Consider the following 7,619-nt stretch of genomic DNA (forward strand, 5'->3'; position numbering starts at 1 on the left):
ACGTCCTGTGTCTGAAATGTGTCCAGTCCCCACCCTGTCTTCCTCATGATGAGCTAGCTGTACCTTCATACTCTGAGCCACAGTAAACTCTTCTGAGCCACAGTAAACTCTTCATTAGGTCACTTCTGTTAGATATTTTGTCACAGTGATGAGAAAGGTCACCAAACAAGCTCTACATGGAAAGCCCCATTTCTCTGCTTAATTTTGCTGGTGGGTCTGCTCCAATTTCCTGCCTGCGTGATTTTTGCTTTAAAGCTTTCGAGAAATTCTGCATTACCTTCACTTGGAAATGTATTGTACTCACAGATGTCATTTTCAACATTTGCCTGCAGGATTTTGTGTGACTTATATGCTTGGATTTATGGGAGAGGGTGTTTATTTGCTTGAAGAGTTTGTGTTTTGTTTGTTTAATTATTTAATCAGTTAGCCTTATAACAACAGAAGCATGTTTTTGTATCTTAAAGTAAATATCCCTGAGTGAATAACTTAATAGTTAAGTAAATAGCTATTTACATGAAATAAAAGTTGATTGTGTTACGGCAAATAGCTGTTCTGAGACCATGGTGGGAAAAGAAATACAGCCTAACACAGGACTTTTCCAGTCTAGTTTCCCTTGGGGTCACCTAAGAAACCTCAGAGCCTGTAGGCATCAGCACTCATAGGAGTTCTGCCCTCCAGCTCAAAGTGAGAACCATTGATCTGAGCTGATCCTGCATTTGCGGAAAGGCAGGTACCAAACAGAAAGTTTGCACTGCCCAGCTTCAAACCTGCAAGGTTTTCACCATACCAGCCTCCATCTTGGGTGATTCTGATCCTCTGTGAGGCATTCATAATTATTCAGTATGTTCTAAGTCCTAACCTGATTAAACAGAATCTGCTGCGCTTTACATGGTCCAGGTGAGCACAGAAGGCTGTGTACTATTGGAATTTACTTAAAGTAGGCAGACTTTTCTTGCCAGAAAAGTAGAACTGAGATTTTGTTTCATTAAAAAAAAATAAGTTTATTAGTCTTGCATTTCTGATTATGAAGGTAATAGGTGTTGCTTGGGGGCTAGTGAATGAATGTTGGTTTCCTTGCTATCTTGCTTGCTTGTGTGTTTTCTGAGACAGAATGTAGCCCAGGCTGCCCAGGAGTTGGTATCCTAGTTTTTGCCTTCATTTGTTTTTCTGTTTTTGTTTTAAAACACCACTCTCCAATTGTAGGGAATTTTACCACAGTAGAAATCAATTACCAAAATTGCTTCTTTTTCTCATTTTCAAAGCACAGAAAGAGTAGTGTGTTCGAGTTTAACTTAATAGGGCAAGTTCATTGATACGATGTTAAAATTTTGGTACAAGATCCAAGAAGAATATAATTATCTGAAAAGACTTATAAAGAGAGATACTTTTTCTTTAATATATCTGTTTCATGACAAACTTTATATATATATATATATATATATATATATATATATATATATATATATATATATATATATCATAGCACATAAGATTGAATGTGGAAATAGATACCAGAATGCAAAAAGACATTACAGAGATATGTAAAGTAAATCAATACAATTCTTCTCACGGACTTTTCATTGAAAATATATTTTGTTATCATATAATGTGATTTCATACTGTTATCTAAAAATTATTGAGTATAGAAATTTCCATCTTGCCAGGTGGTAGTGGCACAGGCCTTTAATTCCATCACTCAGGAGGCAGAGGCAGGGGGATCTCTGTGAGTTCAAGGCCAGCCTGGTCTACAGAGTGAGTTCCAGGACAGCCAGGGCTACATAGAGAAACCCTGTCTTGAAAAAAAAAAAAAAGAAAAAGAAAAAATAAATCTCCATTTTAATTTCTAATACCGTAAATATCGGTAGATAACCACCCACACAAAGATTCTTTTTGGTTCTGAGTATGTTTTTTAAGAGCATTGTGGGGTTCTGAGAGCAAAAAGTTGGGAAATTCCTGGTCTAGAAGCATCCACAATGAGGAGCAAGAAGACTATGTGTCCAGTACTGTGAAAGCGGGAGAGAACAAAAGGCCGCCGCTGAGCGGGCATAGGAAAACTGCAGCCCCGTGTGCAGCCAGCCTCAGTGAAGCCCCCTGCTAAATGATTCTCCTCTTCCCTAAAGCACCAGTGTTCCCTTCCAGATCCTTCTCCTCAAACGGAGTTGTTTATCACTACTTGACTCTAGAAAGAAAGCGGGTCGGCTCTCGCCAGCATATAGAGGCTATGTCTACTGTGTTGCCTGCTTTTGTGACACAACCTAGTGTCATTTGGGAAAAGGGAGCCTCAGTTGAGAAAATGCCTCCATAAGATGGGCCTATAGGCAAGTTTGTAGAGCATTCTCTTGATGGATGATTGATGTGGGAGGGCCTACGAAGCCCTCTGTGGGTGGTGCCATCCCTGGGGAGCTGGTCCTGGGATGTATAAGAAAACAAGCTGAGCAAGCCAGGGGTAATAAGCAGGTAAGCAAGTTAGTCCATGATCTCTGCTTTTGTTCTTGCCCTGATTTCCTTCAGTGAAGAGTACGATGAAATAAACCCTCTCCTCCCCAAGCTGCTTTTGGTAAGGGTGTTTTATCACAGGAATAGAAACCGAACTAAGACATTTCCTAAGCTTCAAAATATTATATAAACTGGCAAGTGGGAGAGATCCATCACATCCAATAAATCCATAAATATCACCATGGAAACACAAGAAATATGAAAAATAACAAAGTAACATGACCCCTCCAAAAGTTCTTAACTTTCCTGTAACCGATCAAAAGCTATCAAAGTAGATGAAAGGCCAGATCAAGAACTGAGGAATTAGTTTAATGATCAGCAACTTCAAAGAGAATGCAAATGGCTGGATGGGTTACGGTGAAACAGTTATTCAAGCAACACAGAGGTCTGTGACAAGGAACAAACAAATGCTGGAAATGAAAGTTCAGGACATCAAAGAAAAATAAAAACCTTAGCTGAGGGGCTAGAGAGTGGCTCAGTAGCCAGAAGCACAGGCCACACTGGACCTGCACCCAGACCATCTCAACCATCATCAGAGAAATTCCTCATGTAGTAGAGGGGAATAATACAGAAGCCCACCACACGACAATGTTCAGAGAGTGAGAGACTTTGGAACACTCAGTCCTAAACTGGATGTCTTCACCAAACCCCACCCCTCCAGGTACAGGGAGCTGTGCAAAGGAGGCAGAAAGATTGTAAGAGCCAGAGGGGATGGAGGACTCCAGGGAAACGGCTTCTTCCAGACACAACAGGCCTAACACACATCGGAACTCAGAGACTGTGGCCACGTGCACAAGACTGGCACACATTCAAGCCAGGTGGGGTCCTGGCGCTGAGAGGGGGACGTGGTTAGGATCTATCTAAGAAGCTCTCTCCAATAGACAGAAATTGTTTACTTCTCTGAAATAAGCTCACTGAAATTCTCACTGAGTCTATAAACCACACTTAAGGGCGGGGCTCACGCCTGTAGTAGATAACCAACATAAAATGAACTCACTAATGTTTTTGTTTGTTTCTTGTTTTGTTTGTCTCATATTACTTTGTTCGGGTTTTTTTTTCTATCTCATTGGTCTTTTGCTTGTGTATTATGGTTTCTGGTTTTGTGTTTTTAGTGTGTGTGTGTGTGTGTGTGTGTGTGTTGTGCTTTTTCTGCTATCTCATTTATTATTCTGGTTTGTTTGGGTTCATTTTTTTATTTGCCTGTTTGTTTTTTAAAAGAAAGAGAAAGAAGATGTGGAGCTGAGTGGGCAGGGAAGTGGGGTGGACCTGGGAGGAGATGGAGGAAGGGAAAACATGACCAGAAAATATTATATGACTTTTCTTTCTTTCTTTTTTTTTTTTTTTTTTTTTTTTTTGGTTTTTCGAGACAGGGTTTCTCTGTGTAGCTTTGCGCCTTTCCTGGAACTCACTCTGTAGTCCAGGTTGGCCTCGAACTCACAGAGATCCACCTGCCTCTGCCTCCCGAGTGCTGGGATTTAAAACGTGCACCACCACTGCCTGGCCACTTTTCAATTAAAAGCATTTGCTCCTCCTGCTGAGGAGCCAGGTTCTACCTTAACTCCCTTTCCAGGAGATCTAATGCCCACTTCTGGCTTCTGTGGGAACCTGCATACAAGCGATGCACATGCTTTGACTCAGTGAGTGCACACAAACACAGAAAATAACCTTACCAATAGTGTTGACCAAGTGGAAGGGGGAAAGAAGATCAGGGATTCTCTGGTTTGAGCATTGTGCTGGCTTTATAAAGAAACAAGAGATGCTTTCATGAGGCTTATCTAAATTATATGGGAAAGAATGCCTCTTTTCAGAAAGCCTTTTGTAAAACACAGAATAATGGAGGATTTCATTTTGTTTCTTTTCCAGAAATTCAGGGTGTGGGAGCCCACAAAAGCTTCCAAGTGAGATCCGAGCTTGCCTTACACAGCAGGCTGCATTAGGGGATGGCTTGACCATGTGTGTGGTTGCCAGGTGTTTGGGATGGTCTGTACTTGGCTGTGCCGGGAGGGGGGAGGTCTTTTGCTCTACTCCTTACCATTCCTTTAAAAGCCCTTTAGTAGAGACAGAAGGGGCTGGTGGGTTTTGACCCAGGCCCTCCCGATGCTATCCTATGTTTCTAACTGTCCCTCTATATATTTCTATCTACGTATTTTTTTTCAATTCTCCCTGCTCAAGAGTACCATGGGGGGAGGAGGGGGAAAGTGGGGACAGACTCCCCACATCAGAGCTTGGATAAAGTTCAAAACCATGGATCCCTTCTAGATAAGACTGCCTATTGAACAATTCCAGAGGGCATTTTATTCTCTTCCTAGATGGGAATGAATGTGGCACTATTATAATTAAGATCAATCAATCAAACAAAATATATGGCTCTGGCAGATGATTTATTGCAGTACTTAGAACTAAAACATGATGAAGAATGTAAAACCCACAAGTGAACCTTGCAGCAACTTCAAAAAAAAAGCTGCAGACCCAGCATGGAGACAGGATTTCACTCCAGGTTAGTTCCACAAACTGTTGGGAAGTTCCTGTCTCCCAGCGCTTTTGACTGAAACTGGAGATGATGGACAGTCCTGAAGCAGGGTAAGAATTACTGGTGCCTGAAGAGCTCCACAGCCCCCAGCAGCTTCAGGGGAACCAGCAGACTCCAGGTGGGGCCAAATTTGGCTCTGGTTTAGGCCTATGAGCACAGGGGAAATTCCATATCTTAAGGCTATTTTAAAACAGAAACTGCATGAATATTTCATTAGATACAGAAAAGGTCTTTGACAAAGTCCATTGTCCCTTCACGTTAAAAGTCCTAAGGAATCAAGGGATACATGGGAGTGATCTGAACATAATAAAGGCAATATACAACAAGCCCACAGCCAACATCTTGCTAAGTAGAGAAAAACACAACAAGGCACTTCCATTAAACCTCGAAGCAAGAAGAGGTTGTCCTTGTGTAGTCCTTGAAGTCTCACCATAAACAATGAGACAAGAGAAAATGATAAAGAGGATACGAAAGAGAGAAAGAGAGAGAGAGAGAGGGAGGGAGGGAGGGAGGGAGGAAGGAAGGAAGGAAGGAAGGAAGGAAGGAAGGAAGGAAGGAAGGAAGGAAGGAAGGAAGGAAGGAAGGAAGGACCTGGACATAGTGACTGATACCTTCAATCACAGCATTTGGGCAGTCCCTGGATCTCAGAGATCCACAAAGTCATCCTCAACTGTATAGTGAGTCCCAGATCATCCAGGGTTCCGTAGTGAGATGCTGTCTGAAGAAAAAAAAAATGGAGGGGGGAAATTTATATCCCTGTTTGATTTTCAGATGATATGATTCTCTACCTCGAATAGTCCACTGGAGAACTCCTACGTTTGATGAACTCATTCAGCAAAGCAACGGGATAAAAAGTTAAGCCACAAACATCTCAACAATCTTCCTCTATCCCAGTGACAAACCGAGGGGGAAACAGGAGAAAGACAATTCCACTCTCAGTAGCCTCAAAAATCGGACCGAGTCTAACCAAGGAAGGGAAAAATGTGTACAGTGAAAACTTTCGGACACAGAAGAAACTGAGGAAACGCCAGAAGATAGAAAGACTTCCCATGCTCAGAGGCTCATAAAACCAATGTGAAAATGGCCATGTTACCAAAAGCAATCCACAGATTCAAAGCACTCCTCATTAAAATTCCAGTGCAATTCGTGGAGGAAATTAAAAATCTAATCTTAAAACATATGGAGACACAAAAGACCCAGAATAACCAAAGGAATCCCGAACAATAAACACTGCTGGAGGTATCACCATCCCAGATTTCAAGTAATGTCGATGAATTTCTAAGTGGTCTTATTAAGTAGAAAACATGGAGTCAAATATAGAGGTGAAAGCCTTAGAGATCAGGGACACAGGAATAGCCACCATCTAACCTTACCTCACCACGCCACACCTTCCAAAGGTGCTCCTTCCTGTCTACCCGCACCTTTATTGCCTTGCTGTTCTGCCCTCTCATTGGCTCTTAGCCCAGCTACCTCACTTCCTTGTCACTGCCTGTCTTTACAGTCCCCCAGCTCTCTATGGTTGGTACTGGGATTAAAGGCCTGTGTCACCACACTTGGCTCTGTTCCCTAGTATGGCCTTGAACACACAGAGACCCTGCCTGCCAAGTGATTGGATTAAGGGTGTGTGCTACCACTGCCTGAGTTTTGTCTTTACTTAAAATGGCTTGCCATTTCCTCTGATCTCCCGGCAAACTTTTATTTATTAACATAAAAATAAAATATCACCACATTTCAGCACAAATAAAATATCACCACAAAATAACACTCCATAGCTAATGGAAACAGCTAAAAACAGACAAAGTAGTCAATGGAATAGAGTTGAGGGTCCAGAAAAAAGCCCACCATCCTATGGCCACCTGATTTTTGATGTATGATGCCATTTCATTTTGATGGTTCTCTGCTTATTTTTGTCCAGATGACCTGTCTATTGGAGAGAATGGGGTACTGATTATATTATTACTGGTTGATATTAGTCTATGCCTTTAGTTCTAGCAGTAGTGAACTTTTAGTTAGTTTTTTGTTTTGTTTTAAGACAGTCTGTATAGCCCTGAGTACCTGGAACTCACTAGGTAGACCAGGCTGACCTCGAACTCACAGAGATCCACCTGCCTCTGCCTTCTGAGTTCTAGGATTGAGGGTATGCACCACCATGCCCAGCTTGGATTTTGTTTCTTGATCCATTCATCCATCCTGTGTCTTTTGATTGGAGAATTGAGGCCATTAAAACAATTGTTATTTGAAAACTGTGTGCTGATTGGAGTGATTGTGTTGTTGATTTTTGGTGCTGTAGTTTATGTTCTCAGTGGTGCTTTATGTTTCAGCAATTACAGCTTGGTTTGTTTTCTTTCTACAATCTCGTGGCTATGCCCATTCCCATTTTCAGCCTGAAATATTGCTTCCTCTATTTTCCTTAGGTTTTTTTTCTGTTGAATATAAATTTTAAGCTGTTTATTTCATGGGAAAGCTTTTCTTTCTTCTTCAACTATAGCAGATGGTTTTCCTGGATACATTCATCTAGGTTGGCTGTTCTGGTCTTTTAGGACTTAGAATGTATAGCTCTAGGCTCTTCTGGCTTTTGGGTTCCATTGAGAAA

This window comes from Peromyscus maniculatus, chromosome 19 (genome assembly GCF_049852395.1).
Source record: "Peromyscus maniculatus bairdii isolate BWxNUB_F1_BW_parent chromosome 19, HU_Pman_BW_mat_3.1, whole genome shotgun sequence".
Classification (NCBI taxonomy): domain Eukaryota; kingdom Metazoa; phylum Chordata; class Mammalia; order Rodentia; family Cricetidae; genus Peromyscus; species Peromyscus maniculatus.